A 20,530-nucleotide genomic window follows, 5' to 3' on the forward strand; every position below is an offset into this window, starting at 1 on the left:
ATCCTGTAAAAACAAATGGATGCTTTATTTCTGTGCTCTGAAAATTTCCACCTACCCAGTTCCACATCCCTATTAATTAACATAACGCTATGTATTTTTATTTCTGAATAGAACGCGCGGTAACAAAGGAAATGTTGGCTGCTTGTCGTCGAGGGTCGCCAGTCGGAACCATGTTATCTTTTGTAAATGTACGCTTTATTACTGAAACATTTTTATTACGTATCATTTTTATACGTCGTCATTACTAGTTATATGAAATCACATATTCACAAAATGTATACCGCAGGGCACAAATCGTGGCGTTCCGACATCTTTATTGAATACGGAATATGAAATATGTTACGTAACTGATATGAGTACATTTTTAATATACTTTGTAGAAGATATGCACAATTTTATCGAGGTTAAGTTTTTTCGATATAAAGAAAGGTCATCTTAACCTACGTATCTGATAAAAAAAACTTGATGTTCAAGTGTGGATACTGCAGCTGCTATAAAATGTGATCGAAAATACTTTAACTACAGCTTTTAAGTATGTACTTAAAAAGAACCAACCTGCAATGGGAGAGTATTGATAGGTAATCATTTGAATTTGCTGACTGAAAAGTTTTTGGACTTGGTATATTATGCAGATAGTACTAAAGTATACATTTCCAATCTTTAAAACTCATCGAGACACATTATTTTGCTTTTAAAAACAATATTCCTACCGGAATTTCAATAAAAAAAAATTTTAGTCATCTATGCGAAATTGAATACCGAACGCTCGAGCAGTTCACATTTCTGCTCACTCAAATTATGTTGGGTAGGATATTTATACACTGGCATCAACAAAGCAAACTTACAAATACTGTTTAAAAATTGATGGATAATTCCAAGACAAAGTAGCCTGAGAACAATCTGAATACAGAAGTAATCCTCGTCATAATACATAGTTCCACTAAACTAATTTATAAAACAGAAACTTTAGCTTCATTCTCTTGTTATGCCTACGCAATTATCCGCTTGTTTAGAACTTAGAAGTATATGCCGGGTTTGAAACACGAAAGCGGTCTGTTTTTCCTTACCCCAGATATATTGATTTACGCGGCGCAAAAGTTATATAATGGAGGCTTCTATTTCAATTTGTAACGTGAATATCGAATATTATGTTTCCTATTTCTATTACATTACCTGGAAACTCGTCAAATATAAAGCGGTGAAATATTTAAAACATTTCATTAATTACCTATACTTATTTTGATACTTTCTAAGCTTTCTATTTAATTATAGCTTCTGAAATAATCGATATAATATTAAGTTAAATTATACCAACCGTAAACCGTACCTCATTGGTCAACCATCTCATAAAATGTGAGCTATAGGTAACAAACAATACGAACGAATATTATATTATAGAGTTGAATGTACTGAATAATACAAGCAAAACTTGCAAAAATATAGGACATTGTTTATTGAAATAGAGAATATGGTGTTGCGTAATAGTAGCCAGCTTAGATAACCGACATAGAAACTGAAGAGCTTACAATCTCGATTTTGTAAAGGAAATTAAAGCGATGTAACATACGTTATGTCTCTGCTCGGTTCGAACTACACGCAAAATACTTGTATATTTTAGTTTAAAATTCCTAAATGTAGTAACTGATATCTCTGCAGGAAGATAAAAATAGGATGTATTGCTGAAAGATATCATCTCTAATCATAAGGTTAAATATTATGTATCATAGAACGAGGCTACGCGTGTATATGTGGTTACGGGTTATTGTTTCCAATTTGACCGTTTATATTATTAACAATGCTGTTTTTAAGATTTTATAGAACTATCAAAAATATTTACGAGTTTTGTGTCATGAAATGTATTATTTTGTTGCTATATAATTTTAAATAAGACCCATGTTGAAGAACTTTTGGCATTGTACAACTGTTGTTGGTTGGCGAATTTCGTACAATCTCACAACTCTTCACTGGTGCTGGAATTCCTACTTGGTCTCCAGAACTTGTTTAATTTTCACATTATTAAAAAACTTTCAACCAGGAAAGTTTCTCGAGTACCCACAGACCATTATTTTAAAATTCTATTTCTAATTAGCTTGTTAACAAGAACTCATGTGATATCTTGGAAAACAGAAATACTTTAATCGCGCTGCTCTTTTGATCTTTATTGCTTTATCTGTATTTAATTAGAAGTACTTACATCCCCCAAATGCAAAAAATAAACGATAATGTTTCAATATTTCCTTATGGATTCATTTATAAATGATATAAGTTCAACTTAGTAGCATTTTTCAAGGATTGTTTCTCGTAGTTATACGTAGGTCGATTTAAAATAATAATTAATAGTACCTATAAAGGTTTTGTTCTTTCCTTAATATATCAGCTTCGAAGCTGTCTTATTCGATTGCTAAAAAAATCACATTTAGGTCCATTAATTTATTTAGACGTCCTCTCTTTGACATGAGGCATTCATAAAGTGCCATAGTTATTTATTTATAAAGGAAGTACTCTCCAGGAAAGCTTTAATATCTAGACATTTTCTTTTTCATAAGACCCGGGCAGTACCTAGACTAATGGAGTCATTAACCAAATGATTCATGTGCGAATAAATTTTATAATTTCACAAACATTTGCGCACATAATGGATCATTTATGAACTACTTTATGAGATCACGTAACACGTTACATTCAGTAATAACCATACTTTGTTTATATTACAATCTATAAGTGGTTCTTGTTCGACCAACGCTATAAAAATTGGAATAATCAACTTATTAACGAATATGTCGTACTTTGTTCAGTCTGACTAGGTACTTCGCATGAATGTTTGCTTTATTTGAGCAAAGTACATCTAATTCGAACAATGTTGCACACTATTCGACTTCTAACCGAACACTATTGGGTTACGTATTAAGAAAACAAAGCTATGTAATTACAGTTGACGTGTTAGTGACCACAACATTTACGACCTGTTGCAACTTGCACCTTAAAGCTAGTCTATCCATTGTTTCCACAAAGGATATTGTATCGCATTTCTAATCTATACTCTCTAATCTAAAATTAAGTTTTGTTCATTATAAATTTCATTTAAGAGTTATTAATTTCGTAATTGAAAACATAATGAGGTAGGTAATTAATACATCACGAAGTTTCAATTAAACCTTATGATTTTCATAGTTTACCTGTCTCCATTTCGAAAGATTCTGTTTTATAAGGGCTTGTCACAAAAGATAAACAAAGATGAAAGAAGACACGTAAATATGCAATTAAAACCATTCCGTTTGCGTAACCAAATTCATTCTTTTCCTCATACACAATTTCGTCAAGACTCACGTAGTACCTTGGATCTTGTTTGCTCTGCGATGTCTGACCTAAATTGCACAGTTGATAATGAAAAGCTCCGTCGCCTCAGCTTCGTAATTTCACGCGGCCCGTCACAGCTTGCTAGTTACTTTCTGTAATCACTGTCTCCGAATATATTATATCTCATATTTCGAACATTCACCTGGGCACGCAGTTAGCAACTTAACTCCCTAAGGACAAGTTTAGCAATAGAGCGTTTAGATATGGCGTGCTTGATGCTCGTGATTAATACCACTAATGTTGCGTTTTATGATAATATTTTTGTTTGTATTTTTAGAACACAACCTGTTTCGTGTGTTGTCTAGACTCACGATATATGTTAGTAAGCCAAGTGTTCATAATACTATTTGACAAGTTATTCGTAATTGCAATCGTTCACACTTTACGCGTTGCGACATTTCTTTGCCTGGACGAGTATAATTGCGTGACTGTCTCTAATGCTCACTTCCTTTACAAGAATTTCTTTTGAGATACCGATGTCTCGTAAATCATCGTTTCTTTGTTGTATTTATATTTGAGTTGCGGTTGATATTTTTAACACATTCTATATGGAATATTTGAAAATATTAAGAAGCGCTTTCTTCACATATTAATCGTTAAATGTGATATATGTTTGATGCTTGCTCTCGTGATCACTCAAGAATTTATTCGTAAGCAAAAATGTATTCATTAAAAATAGGTTAAGGAACCTTTTTTAAATTTAATCTTTAGGAGATAATAACAAACGAAATTAGTTAACAGGGAAGAGACATTATTAAAAAGGTAAACAGGTATCAACTATCTCAACCTACTTTTCAATTAACGCATAATAATTAATAACATTTCGCAGAAAAGCAACATAGGTATAAACCGCGATGACAACCAACATAATTTCATAGAAAAAGCAAAATATTATTCCACCCGTATTTATCAACATTAGCTAACCATTGAAGACACTTAGCATAATATAATTAATGTCATAATGTTTGGTGAAATAATATAGGATACTCAGCTGATCTCAAGGGGGCTATACTGTACAAGTGCGTAAGACGCGGGGGAAGGGGATAACCTAGCGAGTGCAGTCGCCTCCCTTCCGTCAGCGACGGTGGACGTATCGGTCGGTGTCCCTTTTAACTGCGGTGAAGTGACTATTTGTGAACTTGCCACTACTAAGTGTTCTCAGTGCATTTGGAACTAATTTCCCGCCTATTCCAGCAAATTTCGAGGTACGCTTGTCTAATGTTTGTGTAAGATTCACCGTAATTTGTAATGTTTCAATTTAAATGCGGTCAAATAATGCATTATGGTAATGTAATCATCATCGTGATAATTTGAGAGGGTTGATAGCGAGGTCGGCTATTGATTCGCACCCCTAATAAAATTCACGCCGAGAACTGCTCCCAGTTCCTCATAAATTGAGAGGGAATCACACTTGGGGTTCGGTGCAGTCAATCTTGGAATTATTTTTACGTGACATGAACTAGCTTGATTTCCAAACATAATAAAGATCATAATATCAGCATTTTTAGTTAATTTTTAGTTTTTAACCTTTTATTTCCATGAATATTAAATTCTATTTAGAATAACACGATGGAATTTATTAAATGTTACATTTATGTTTATGCAATCAGGGTTTATGTGACTGATTGTACATCAGGTAGACGGCCGGTCAATGCCCATTCTTCCGTTGTTGCTGGGTGTGTCATGATTTATGAGATTCCACATTATGGAACACACTAGACACTAATAGGTGCAAAAGCTCGATTTCTATCGAGTTAGATTAACACCTTATATGAGCAAGCATTACCCAATTGTCCTCATTTTGCCATTACGATGCTATTAAAGGCTTTAATAAGAGGCTCTTAAGTTCTTTAATAGGCCGGTGATTATGAAAATTATGACGCCGTGTTAAATTAATGTCCTTCTTTTAATTAAAGTATATTTTAAAATTATAAACCTTGGCCAGGTTCTCACTTAGCACTCGACTCATTACCAATCAGAAACTCTTTTGTTTTTTATACCAAGCTTAACGACATTGAGCTACTCAAGTATAATGGCTGTATTTAGGTAATTACAAGCCTCTTAAGTCTACGTCATCATTTACATGTTTAGAAGTAGTTTGAACTTAGGACGTGAAATATATTCTGAGCCATAAAAAGTTGGTAAATTTATTGAATGTCATCTCACACGCAACATTCAGCACGGGTTAATGTTGTTACTTGTTTTATTTGTATTGTTGAAACAAAAACTGCACGCACAATGCACTATTTATCTATTAAACTGAAGAAGGTGTATTAGTTTGCGTGATATCATTTTAACAGTTCCTACTTAGGTAACCTTATCGCCGGAAATAAATGTCTGTTTCACAGTTGATTTACTATTTAACTGAAAGAAAAAAGTGATCGGTTATATGGATGACCAGGGCAGACGAATAAAAGGATTTCTTGGTGCTATTTCTTAGGAATAAGGTAAAACATACTGATCTAGTAATTATTCACTATATTGAGAACATTATTACTCAGAAAATATGCAGAAAGCTTTAGAATTAGGCGCAAATAAAAACCACCAGAGTGTCTTTAAACAATTACTTATTTCTGAGTAGGCACGATGATTCAACTTAAAAGTGAAATCAACACAAAACCACATTTATTACTGAACATTTATTTTTATTTAGGTCGTCATGATGATCCAATGAGTATTTAAAATAATAAGTATTTAATATTATATTATGTTTTTAATATATTTAATGTTGCGGTTGGTCTCTTGTCAATTTATATCTTATTCATAAAATGATACAAATTTCTAACAACCGTTTATCTACTCGAATGTAGATTAAACTTAATTACCGAATTACCATAGTTATATATTAAACTTCAATTAGATTAATAGTTTCATTTTACAGAATAAATTTTACTCCAGATATTGTGAGCCTGTAATTACGGGCTATAATTTCATCCATCTAATTGTTAGAACATTAGGTAGAATTTGTAACTAGAAACTAACTACCTACATATTATTTAGTTCTAATTTTTTATTTGATTTAGGACCGGTTGTACCGCTTGCTTATGCCTATGTATTTCAAACTGAAACTGAAAAACAACTTCATGGGTTGGTAAGGGAATATAAGTTTCAGATGAATATCACATTTTTGTTTTCACCGCTACTCTACTTTATCCTTCATAATAAAACCTGTTAAAAAAAAAGACGTGTGGCACTCGGGGACTGCCGCGGTAAAGCTATTGCATAGCATGCCTTCAAGCCACACCTCCGAGCCCGTCGGAGTGGAGAGCGTGAGGTTTTTCGTTACGGAATTTCTCGATTCGGTCCCCGCGCTCAAGGACCGCGATAGAAGCTACACAATTTTTTCGGGAACAACTTTAACCGACTGAAATCGACTCATCTGAGTAAATTATTCCAATTATTAAATCGTCGAAAATTAAAGCTTCGGAAAAAGTAAAAACTATATTATGTTCCTAACTTTTGAGTTGTTATTTTAAATTAAAATAAAAAGCTTTTCCCAGAATTCATAATGGATCTTTCGGTTTTTAACCTAGACATGTAACAAACAGAGTTATTAAAGTTTGTGTTAGTACAACAAATATTTACTTCACTTCTACGTCGCGACCACAGATAACATATAAAGAGAGTCGCGACCAATGTTAAATGTTATATACTATTTCACATAAAAGTCACATAAAATTAACACTTTTAACTTAAAAAGGATGCCGAAAGCGATTCATTAATTTGGCTTTCACATTCCAAAAGTACAAATAAATGAATTTCATTTTAATATCGTACGTTGCACTTTTGCCGGTGGTCAGTCAACGGTAGTTTATATACGGTGGTCGCAACGATGCATGTCAAATGCAGTTTCATGGCACAATAACATTAACCTCTACTTAAATAAAAGTATATAATAACTTTTATTTATTAAAAGTACGTTCAATAAATCACATTTAGGTTAAGTGGTAAATGAGCCTAAATCAACCTTTATACTAAAACGTCCTACTTCTTCACTAAGTAGTAGGACTTTCTAAAGTAATATCGTTGGAACGTTTGAGGTTCGATATTTCTACACTGAGAAAAATTTTCTTTAGCAAAGTACCAATTTAGCTCGGTTAAAAATTATTCTGCTGCATTCAATTTAAAATATGCATTAAAGCTTTGCTAGTATTATACAAGCAAGTATTGCTAAATATTCTTGGCTATTATTAAAAAAGTACTTATTTATTTCAAAATTACCGACTCGGTCAATATTACCTTTACCGAATTAGGTTCAAAATAGACAAGCTTACGTTATTACTTAATGATAAGCAAGTTATTTAATTTTAGACTTAACCATAGTTGGCTACTATTTACACAAAGTTCGGTTAAAAATAAACAAGCTTACATATTGATTGAATGACAAGTAAATCATTTAAATTTAAACATAATATTATTTGGCTAAAATTAAATAACTTTCTATGATGCATATAACCGTGTTTCTTACTTAAAAACAAACAAGTAACTTATCTATTGGGAGATAAGCACAGCTCGGCAATTAACAATGGAGCGAATACTATTTTTGACCGAGTAACTTGATAAAAATTAAACAAGGAATTGGCTGCGTAGCCCGCAAAGTCAGCCATTTCTATCAAATCATAGTCGAGTGACGAACGTGTCTGTTGAAGCGCCGGCCGCCTCAGCACCTACAAGGCAGATTCAAATTTACATTAAAAACTTTTCATCATCATTTTGAATTTTAATCAAACTACTATAGAAGAGCAAGATGCAGAAGACAAACTATTAGGGCTCAAAAACAGTCATGGACAGCCGTAGAACTAAAGTGGCAAGACTCTACAGAGACGAAGCTAATTGCTGCAAAATAGTTAACTATAGCTCCAATACCTCAATACAATGAATATGCGGCTCTTAAAAAACCCAAAGGATATCTTCTGGTGAGTTCATTTTTTTTTTAATTTTTTGTCTGCTTTAGTTTAATTACTTTTGTATAATATTTACTTAGGTTTTTTTTATTTTTTACAGCTAGAAAAAGATTGTGAAAACCAAAGGACAATATATCACTGAAAGCTTCCCCACAATCAAGCCAAAAATATTTGAATTAGTAAGTTACTTCTGATCAAGCAAGATATTGTCATATACCTATTACTTTAGTAAATTACATTAGGTAGGATATAGTTCCCATATAATATGTAAAGAGCTTATTGTACTTTAATTTTTTTTTTGGTGCAAAAAATGTTTAATTTTTAGCATTTATGATCATTTTCCCGACGACGAATGTGAATTATGTTTCAATGAGAATAAATTCAAATGTTTAAAATAACGGTTTTACTTGTTGCGTTGTAATTAAATTATTAGATCAAAAAGATTACTTATTCTTCTAACTTATTTTAAAGGTTTTGCCTAAACTTTTGACTTAACAAATACATATAAGTACAATATTTAGATGTAGTAACTTGCTTACATTACCATAATAGTTTTTTGTTTTTATGTAAACAAACCTAAACCACTTTCATTATAGAACAAACTCCAACATCGCGAAATAAAATCAGCTGTTCCGTAGATTTTGGCAGAGTAGATAATTCCACTTTTGTATATGAAACAGCTGATATTTCTTTTACGATGTTGGATTTGGCCCTATACCTAATTAAAGTTGTTCAGGTTCGTAGTGTGAGTCATTCCTTAAAAGTTTACTCATGATTTATATTTAACCCTGTTATTGTGAAAATTAAAACACAAAATAGTTATCGTTTCTTGACATTGTGAATTGTGTACTATTTTTAAAAGTAGTAGTATCTAAGTGTAAGTAGTATGTTACTTGAAATGATTGTATCGTGTACTGAATAAAGCTAATTTCATTAATATGCATAATTTTCTTTCAGTTTCTTATAAGTTTTTGGTGTGTCGGCAAAATGAGTGTTATTTTCCTACATGAACGTTTCATTGGCTTTTTTTCCGACATGCCAAAATTTTGCCCCCTGCACTTATAATGGTACAAATGACAACATATCGAACTAGGTAAACATTTTCAGTATGAGCTGACTTCACATTGCATACAGGGTGTAACAGAAAGGGGTTACACATCTAAGCAGGGCGTGATGTACCTACTAATGAAACTGAACAATTTTTCCCAAAGAACATAAGGTCAAAAGATGAAAATAATGGAGAGGTTTAATTTTTTTTTTCATCTTTCGACCCATTTTCCTTGGGAAAAGTTGTTCAGTTTCATCAGTGCATCACGCCCTGTTCGGATGTGTATATCCCCTTTCTGTTATACCTTGTATAGGTTTTACAAACATTCACAGGTCAGCTTATACTGAAAATATATAGCTATGTGTCGTTTGAATTAGTACTTGCAACAAAGTATTTTAGCTATGGTTACTTAATAAACCCGCCTAAGAATACAAAGTAACTTGGCTAAATATACCAATCTTAATTGACTAGAAAGAACAGAGTATATTTAGTTATAGTTAACCAATGAACACGATTGACAGTACCCAGTAACTTGGCTACGTATACAAATTTTCAATTGAGTAGAAGTAACAAAGTAGATTGGCTGTCCCTACCCAATAAATATGATTAACATTATCGTGTTACTTAGCTAGTTTTACGAAGCAAAATATTTGAACTCACTGAATTACTTTGCTAAAAACAACAGAGCACGTTGGGTATTGTTAACAGAGTAACGCGATTCACTATAGTAAGTAGGTAAGTTATATTTACTGAGTGAATAGGTTAAAAGCAACAAACCTTTAATACGTATTTTTTGACCAGCTTAGTGGGTTTATATTACCAACATACGTTAACAAAGTTGACTTGTATAATTTTAGCAACAAACTTTGCAGGCTCCCTCCGAAGCAAGTTACTCGGTTGTAAATAGCAGCAACTTGTTTATTTATAGCCGTCACGTTTTTTCAGTGTAACAAAATGGTTATTATTAAATGAGCGAATTTTCACAAGAGTCATAGGGCTAAGTAGAAATCATTATACCCTTAGCACACATTTATTGGCGAGATCATTGCTCCTACAATTTCACAGAAACTAGAAGATACGGGATATCTGTTGTAACCATTTCAGCCCTAATGCCTCCAATAAAATAAAAGCAGGTTACCTAGAGCCATACGGCGGTAACGAATATAGGAAATGTTAATATGATATAAAGAAAAGTTGCTTGTAAACGATACTGTTATTGTTAGCGAAAATATGTATATATTTTCGCTAACAATAACAGTAATAGAATAAAATATAAAAAGACATAGGTGTTCGCCTAAAATTATTTTTTATATTGCAAACGCCGCTTTGTATTTCACTTTTGATCTTTCGCAACTATACTCAATGAAATTTAAGTAAATGTCTGTAAGTATCTCACGTCTTAATAAATAGGCTTACCAAAATAAGCGAAAAAGCCACGAACAAACATTCACATAACATTGACATCATTAACTTATTCCTTTATGCCGTAAGAATGGATATTGAAATAGATTTTTGTTATCCTTAGCATGAAAGGGCTTTGTTATATTTGAACAAATCCGAGCATTCTGCCTTCGCAAGCATGTGTCGAAAATGTGTTTCATTTGTTCTGACATCTTGTATTTTAGAAACGGGAATTTTGTTTATTTAATACGGTATTTACTTGTGTTCTCCTTCAGTTGTTATTCTTAAAATTTTCAAGGTAATGTGTAAAACAACGCAACGTTATGAATTATTAACGTAACTCGATAAGTTGTGTACGAACTGAATTTACGTAGATCAATTATGTAATGAATTTCATTTATTTATAAAAAAAATATTAGAGTCATATTATGGGCATTGATAATATTTTATGACATCCTATATTGCATTTTTCAATTGCATTTAATACAAAAATAATTTCACGGCTTCAAAATATAACGCCACATTCGTCGCACCCAATCTCAGAGCTGCTAATTGGTTTTTCTTTCACCCCTTTAAAATTCAGCACCCATAACAATTGCCCCAAATGGAGGCGGAACTACTCAATCCTCTTAGCTGAGAGTGGGAAGGAATAAATCGAATCTTTCCCCAATTCTCATCGTGTCAAGCTGACGAAGCATAAAATCGATAGCAACTCGACGAAGAGATCTCCGGGCCTCACGCATCCGCTATATCGATTGTTCCCGGCATCTATTTTACTCAGAAGTCAGAACAGGTGCTCCTGTTTATACGATTTAGTGTTACACTAAAAATTCCAACCGTGAAGATCGCCACGTTTAGATTAATACAATTTATATCTATCAAGTATCAACAGTGTCGATTTTGGCTTAACTTTGTCGCTCATAGGGGTTTTTATTTTTACCATTTAGATAAATATTATGAAGCACATTACTTTAAACATATAAATAAATTTTAACACCTAGTTAGATTCTATTTTGATGTGAGCCAACTAAAATGCCATCCTTATTTGTATTTGCTTACTTAGCGGTGATGAATATAATTGCCTCGCAACAATTAGCTTGAAATGTCTAACAGGGAAATCGTATTATCCCAAAGAGAGAGCAGACGGAAAGCGAAAAACCTCAGCAAACAAGACTCGTGTAATTTTACCTTAGACATGATCTCAACAGCTACAAGTTTGCTTTTAAACTATTTTCTTCATACAAAATTTGGTTTGAGATTCAAGTCCATCAAAATTGAAAAGTTTGTCGATATAATACATATTTAAAGATTTACAGAACTGATGGCAATGATTACTTTCGTATATATTACGTTGATGAGTAAACATACGATGTCACATTTACACAGCTTAATTAGGTACACGAAAAGTATAATGAATATAGTTTAAAATTCAACGGTAATTACACAATGTGCGACCACGCTATCTATACCTACATATACCTATCAATTTTATCGATCTCTACAATTAGCTGTGAATGTAAAATCGTCTGCAGTCTAGTAGGTACGTGTTTGTAATTAAATACATCCGTCGTCTAGTCCAAATGTGTGACAAAATATTAATCCAACTAACTATTACTACATTTAATATAGAAGATTTCTTCTATGACCACTGAGTTTGAACTCATATGTTAATAATATACAAATAAGCTATTGATGTAGCTGAGTAGTAATTTTGGCACAAACATTTTGTATTTCTGTTTACCTATACTAAAACTGTTTATTTTTTTCAATCCAATTCCGTAAATAAACAACAGGAAATTGAATTAAAATTCGTTACGCAGTACTGAATCAAATCAAAGTGAATCTCGCGTAGTGACCAAAACTCGATCGTTTCAGACCGCTTTCAATACCTACGTCTATTTCAACTGCATTTCAGTTATAGGTATAGTTGAATGCAATCAATTGCTTCAAGCTCAAAAAAAAGCAATAGATTCGTCATATTTAATGTTTCATGTTACCTTGTGAATGTGTAACGCAACGAAATAAAATATTATTAAGTTATTGAAATTGAAATCTATACTAATATCATAAAGCTGAAGAGTTTGTTGTTTGTTTGTTTGAACGCACTAATCTCGGGAACTACTGGTCCGATTTGAAAAATTCTTTCGGTGTTAGAAAGCCCATTTATCGAGGAAGGTTATAGGCTATATTTCATCACGCTACGGGCAACAGGAGTGGAGCCACGGGGGTGAAACCGCGCGGAGCAGCTAGTTCTTTATAAAGTACATTTAAATATGTGTGAAAATGTACGATCATATTACATACAAACAGAACACTGGTGTTTTAAAAGCATTTAGTTTCAACTTCATAAAAGTAATAAACCGGGCAAATATTTGAAAACGTTCATGTTGCGAAGGCTTCGAATTCAAATGCAGAAAAATGTGTGCCCAGTGGGTTGGGTAGTTCTGACTCCACGCTAAGCTAATATTTGGCAGTTATGCAAAATGGCTGCCAGCCAGCTGCTCTGCCAACGCCTGCAATAACTGCGAGAACGAAGCCTATTTTTATTTATGGGGTACGAGATTTTGTATCTGTCGAATATGCGAATTGTAAAGGGGCTGAAATTAACTTTTGATTTCGTTTGTATTGCTTGATATTATTTTATTAAAGTGACAACAATCCGCGGTGATTTAGTTTGTATTGCTTGATATTATTTTATTAATGTGACAACAATCCGCAACTATTGAGTCGCGGATTGCTGGAGCTGGACTTATATATTTATTCTTTAAACCTACGAAAGACTTCGTACTTTGCTCCACTAACAAATCGAACTAACAAACTAGCTCTTAGAAAACAACCGTATTCAATATAATTAAAGTGTACACTTGATGTAGAAAGAACAACTGAACTCTCTTATTTTCTCCACTATACAAACCATACTCTGATCGAGTGATCTGATAGAGTGTGTTTACACAAACTACCTACTAGTTTTATTATCAACCCCTATAACTACTCGTAAACTAATGATGCTCATATTTCTAGTGCTGAAGACAATTAAGTTCGCAACGAGGCTGAATCCAAAACCTTGACTCGTTGATCACGAACTTTTTTTTATCAAAACATTAATAAATGACGTGACGTGTGCACAGACTAATTGCTTTTGTATTGAATAATGCAAACTGCAGCAATTACGCTATACGAGTAAAAACATAAGATCGTCTTGTATCTATTGAATGTCGGTAAAAACGATCTTGAATATTTCCTAATATTCCTGCATTGCGTTGCGATCTTTCTAATTTATTTCATCGCTATTTTTCCACTTTAAGTAACTTTATTTTCTTCTGTTTCTTAGTATCGATCAAACAAATCTTACATAACTTGAAGTAGTTTCCACATACCGAAACAATCGCGTGACCACCTAACCCTTTAACCTACGAACCTTATGGAACCTTAGTGCATTAGTAGCGTATAAATTAGATTAGTATATCTAACTCGATTAACCCGTTTTACACACGAACCTTAGTCGAAGTTTAATAACGAAATATTCCATTTAATCAAGCGATAAGCATCAATGATTTTCTAGTTTGATCTTGCCGACATTTGAGAGGCTGAACTGTATATTTACAGTTAACAGATCATATTAGATTGTATTGTGTATATCTAAATCTACAAATTTTATAAAAAAAATAATTGTTTATAAATCCCAAATAGAATTCAATTTGAGGGCGACATCGAATAATGATTTGAACAGTGTCGAGTTTGCTCTAGATACAGTATTGCTGCGTCAGAAAATAATAAGAGTTAATTGGCTTCATATAAATGCAGTAGTCGTCAATAATTTATAAGGAATTGTGTTCATGTATTTGAATTAAGCGTGCGGCCCATAATAATGCTTGTTACAGCTATTTATTAGATACATTAGACTATTTATCGTTTGTAGAAACTATTTATTTTCATCTCATTTTATTTTCCTCTTCACCAACATGTACTTAAGTGATTTGTTTAGTATTTATATGTATATAAATTACGCAATTTCTTATGGGACTTCAAAGAACCTCAATATAAAATGTATAACCATTGCCACCACTGTATCTAAAGGTATGTTAGTACTATTAAGTATTCTGTGCTAAAGGTGAAACTACGATTTTATTTATAGGTAACTTCAATAATTTATTCACTCGGTAAAGGTATACGTTAACAGTGAAAGAATCTAAAACTATCGCGTAGTATTTGGATTATACATAACATAAAAACAAATGCTCTCTTTAATATTAGTTCAGATTACATCTGTCTTCAATCACAAATTTAACCGAATAATTATACTCGTTTTACTCGTAACAAACTCGTAACATAACACCCAGCCGATATCAGCAATACGTGTCATTTGTAATAGTTGTAAAAAGTTTGAATTACACGCAAAGACCTTCAATAATATGATCGTAAAATGTAATACCTACCAAATGCGAAACTTGAGAACTCTGTATTTAATATACTTTGGTTAACTTATTGTAAGTTAGATGATATATTATTACTGTGATAAAAAGATAGCGATTGCACATAATTAATAATCTTTACTCTCATGCTCAATTATAGGTTTATTCCAGATATTGGAAAATACGTTTATTTTGATACATATGTATCAAGTGCAATATTTTAAGTTCCCCGACGCGTACATAATATGTAATGTAAGATATCTAACAAGACCACACTATAAGAATCTCGCATAATTTCAACCATGCATTGCATTTACAGAGCCGACTTTGTATTTATTATTCCGATAGCGATAACACGTACGTTCGTCTGACGTTCAGTTTTTGCTTCATTTAAACGATTTAATCTATAAATGATTTCTAATATATTTATCCATGCAATATGTGAATAGTAATGGATTGAATAGCATTAGAGTGAAAATGCAAATGTGTTTTAACTAGCAGTTCGTTTAAGTGAATGAAAGCAAGTCAAAATATTGGAATAGTTACGCAATGTGACACGGCTGCGACAATTGACCGACACGGATGACATCATGTAACCGGCCTCCACACTCCATAAGTCACTATGTACATTAATCGGTGGTGTCGAAACATAGGGCTCTTGACTAGTTTGACTGCGCCCATTTAGTTCGTTTCGATCTATTTAACACATCATATTTATTATTACGTCACCTGTATTTGAGAAACATGAACTTCCATTTAATTTATTAAGAAATCATTGATAGGTATAACTTTTATATACCTATAGGTAGGTATAACGTCGTGTAGGGTTCCCTTCTTTATATTTTATCCCTAATTAAAATTGTCTGAATAGTCAATACGGGTAAAACACATTCAAAGAAGTTCTTAATGGACGTAAAGATATGTAAGTTATTGTTTGTTCAATGAATGAGACCGTCTAGTGTCGGTGAACCTGTTCTTAATGAAAGACAGGTGAAATATGAATAAATAAAGCGTTTCCAAGACGTCGAGTGGATATAATGCAGTTATTATTCTTGGTACGATATTCCGTGTAAGTACAATGTTATTTTAGTAACAATGTTGTCTACTGAATAATATAGGTATAGGAATTAAGGTAATGTTACACAATCTTTGTAATAAGAACGGCTCCGAATTCCCAGTCTTTTTAAGCTGTCACAACTAAGCTTCTTAAGTGAAGCTTTCAACGGACGAAAAAGTCCGCGTTAGGGTTTCAGCTTATTCGTATAAGCCTTATTCGTAAGCTCCCCCACATTAATTGTTTAACAAGTTAACAACGAATAGATATTTGTACAATACCACTGACATGCTCCATTACATCCCCTATTTCAATTTCTGTATAATTGTTCCCTAAATTAATTACTGTAACAGCTGCTATCGATTTACGAGCCAATTAAAAGGCAATAAGAAAAATTGATCGCCGTGTTATTTTAACTGCCATGGGATAAAATATAATGGATTGAACAATTTGGTGGTCTGAGTTTTTCTGGTTTATTGACTCTTTTATACTTTCTCTACAAAAAGACCAAGAGGCATCTTATTTTGTAACGAGACGTGATGTGTGAATGTTTGAGAAGCTTTAGATGCATGTGTCCTTTTTATAAAGGTTAGATGTATTAGAAGCAATGTAAAAGTTAACTATTCAGATGGATATACGATACGATAAATACGATATTTCAATAAAACTTAACTAAGTATACAATGGTACAAACAACTCATACTTGCACACTATCGCGAAATATTTAAAATCGACCGATATGCCCCTTTCCCTTATTTCAATTCATAAACGTTAATTCGTTAAGATCAATAAAAATCGAACAAGCGAACATTTTTCACAAGTTAACACATGAGATTAGTTATTTTTAGCTTTGCTTACATTACCGACGTGAAGGATGCATGAACTTGCTAAGTATATTGGTACATAGTGATTCATCAGTGAACTCATGTAGACACTGGGTTGAATCCATAGAGATCTTTTCTGTGATCTGTGGTTGAATCAAACCAACGCATATGTGTGCAAGACGTAAATCATTTTATGACTGCAATTTATTTTTTTAAAGTGAAACTTCTTTAGGCGCGATGAGAGTAAAATTTCAAGATCGCGTCATGACAATACCGTCACGTCATGGAGTAAGGCGACGATTTTGGTATAACTTTGAATCTTGCTAAAGAACTTGACACTTCTGACACGTGTGCTCAGCAGACACGCTCGAAGAAGAAGTTAAAGTATTGTATATTAAAGGGATTTTTAAACGTAGTCATTATTGAGGAATAGTAAAATAATGAAACGTATGTATAAAACTACGACTAATTTTAGTTCAATTATAATGAACCGTATACCTGGTATAAAGCTACAAAAGACTAGAACATTTGTTTACAAGTAGATACTTATACCTACTACACTTTAAAATCTATTATAATTAATGTAAAATGTCCCAGAAAGATTTTCCGCATAGCATTAAGCTTACAACTTCCTTATTAATCTCTTGAGATATTCACGATTCTTAAAATATTTAAACGTTTAGAAGCGAAAGTAATTGGGAAAGTTTTAATGAATAATAAATTGAAAACAGCAAAGGTGGTGTTGAGTTTTTCTTGTTTTTATTATATTGGAGAGATTCTTGTGTGTATCAACAATGTTTTTATTAACCTTGCTGATACATAATAGATGATATTTTGTAGATTAAATTTGTTTCGTTTTAGGGAACTAACACTTTCATGACGTGTGTGAAAATAGACCAAAATTATTTTATGTTTTGATGTGCTCTAATAAATTCATTCACTTAATTGCCTATAAATGACTATTTGTGCTTTATCGTTTACAGGCGTTATAAAACCATAAACAGTAAAAATTTAAAAGTATACCTACCTATCTTAGTAAAAACGGGAACACATTGTTCAAATAAAAATGTTCAGTTTATGCGCTCATTGTGAGTTACAAAGCCTTAAGAAAATTCCAAACGTTTATTCCGCTCGTATAACGCAATATTCTCAAATAGAATTCCGCTCGATAAAATATTTTAAATCTAGCAGCCGTTGTAAAAGCCAACTCTATCCTCTGTAGAGTCCATGAAGTTTATTGAATGAACCTTTTCAACCACTTTGTTTCAAACTGTGCCAGGACTCGGGACAGAATGCGACACGCTTGAGTTTGTGGCGGCGGAAATGTTGTTTGTTGCTAGTTGTCTGTGTATGATGTAGGTACTTAACGAACACAATAATACTTTATGTACATTTGGCGTATAGTAGGTACAACGTTTTCGCACATATATAACGATTTCTTTATAATTTATGTGAGAAAAATGCCAGAATTCCAAGTAAAATGTATATACATAATTTATTGCAAAATGAGCAAAGCTGTGCCGCGGTCATGAAATCATAACCATCATACAGCGGTACGACGGATGTTATGCCCTGTGTACGTTCCGCGAAGTTTTAATAGCCTCTCAGATATCCAACGAAATTATGTCTAACAGTTCTATAGAGCGGTGAGCGCCTGAGCGGTTCTTTGCGCAAAATAATTGGACTTATTAAGTTAATAATTAATTCCGCTCGCTCTTCGTGCTGTGGTTGTTGGAGTCGTACTTCGTAGTACAAAGACGGTTACTTAAGTTTTGAATTACACTGAAATTGTCACTATTTCTTCGTACTACGTTATAAAATTTTCTATAAAACGACTCGCTGCACACGCAATCCGTCAGCTATTTTTCCCTTTTATAATATGCCACGTTACGTTGAAATTTTATAGCTATATTCCAGGATTAATCCTAAGCTCTACTTAGAAATTTTTATACTTTTTTATTAGTTCCCTACAAGCAATAATGAATCTAACTGATTCGTATTTGATTACAGATTTGCGTGATGACAACGACTTGAATTTCGCCAAATCATGCCAAGTCAATATTCATTTAAATCGAGGTCAACTCTTGTAATAATTTATTGCTATTGTTGTTTCAGGTTTTAAAGTTCCTGCAACGCCGTCCATCGCGGCATAAATATACACAAGTAAGCTATTTTGGTTTAAAAACTAGTTCATAACTGATGAATAATGAACAACAGTTATTATTAACAGGTTTATGACCACTGAATATAGAATAATGTTTACCAGGCTTTTTACCATAATAGTAAAAAATGTATGATAAAGGAACCGAATTGTGGCAATGTTACATTATGTTTTGCGTGCTTAAAAAAGAAAATTATTTCCTGATCAAATCGACACGATTTTTAACAATAGCGTTATTGAAGCGTGTATGACATGGGGCTAAAATCGAAGTGTCTGTTTGTACCACGTTTGTATTGTAGTGGGTACAAATGACTGTCAAGTGTTACAGGCACTTTGTTGTGGGTCTAACCAGCGTGGGTTAGTGCACTGTCTAGACGGGGTGTTCGTAACGCGTAAATCACTCCTTCCGACATCTCCTGCATACAAGTCTGGGTACTGCTGAAACATTTGCGCGATTAGCAGGGGATCTACAGTATCGTAGACGTTGAACGTGTCTATAAGAAATAGTTGTTAAGATTAGCGTACATAAAAACTTTTAAAGTTTTAATTACAAGTTGCTTAGTAATCGTGTAGTGACAAAGTAATCGTAAGAAAATACAATACCTATATGTATTTGCAAATTTTGCTGAAGGTTATTGTTGTGTACAATACAATTATTGAAAATGTGGGTCATTCTTGAGGAACTGGTTAAATAAATATCATAAGCCTTAACCTTAATGTATTTCTCCTTTTGTGAATGCATACAAAGTGCATTTATAGTTTATACAGTATTTCATTAAAACGTGCATTAATTGTTATCAAATATCAACACTTTATACAAGTTCGAAGCAAATTTATGATAAGAACAATCTGGTCAAAATCCCATGGAAATCTTTCAATTCTCTACCCTTATACGAGTATAGTATTTATCCATACATATACACGTATACGTTATACACACACATGCAAACCACGTTCAGTCTGGAGAGAGACAAATAAATCCCAGATCCGATGCGTCCACAATAAAGGACTATATAGGTCTGGTGCGGTGTAAATCACGGCTGACGATCACATTATGTAGTGAGCTCTTCGAATTGCCAGCGAATTCATTTTAAAATGGACTCACAAAAAATGCTGCTTTTATCGTGTTTTTTACGCCACGGTTTATTGCTCTTTCGAACTGAGTTTGAGATTTATGGTGAATGGGAGAGAATTGGTTACATTTGAGTATAATAGAATGTATTCTTTTTAGCTTTTATGTCTTACACATGCTCATCGTTTAGAAATTTCTACGATGGCTATAAGATAACATTTTGAAGAAAAGTTCTGGTGTTGAAAGAGAATGAAATGATGTTAAGCTCCAAATTTTTTGAGAAATAGACAACCATTA

At 32.8% G+C, this 20,530-nt stretch overlaps 1 protein-coding gene across 3 annotated transcripts in view; it reads left to right on the forward strand.

Annotated features, from left to right (window-relative positions):
* The window catches only part of LOC123698850 (dystroglycan 1), a 70,067-nt gene that overhangs the window by 22,132 nt on the left and 27,405 nt on the right, over positions 1-20,530 (forward strand). For 2 of the 3 annotated variants that reach the window (XM_045645634.1, XM_045645636.1), the window contains exons 1-2: positions 4,428-4,562; positions 19,116-19,163. The gene's annotated coding sequence lies outside the window, so the exon portion shown is untranslated. Of the gene's footprint in view, positions 1-4,427; positions 4,563-19,115; positions 19,164-20,530 lie in introns of those variants that run through there. The other variant, XM_045645635.1, reaches the window with a different exon arrangement.

The sequence above is a fragment of the Colias croceus genome, chromosome 17 (assembly GCF_905220415.1).
Source record: "Colias croceus chromosome 17, ilColCroc2.1".
NCBI lineage: Eukaryota > Metazoa > Arthropoda > Insecta > Lepidoptera > Pieridae > Colias > Colias croceus.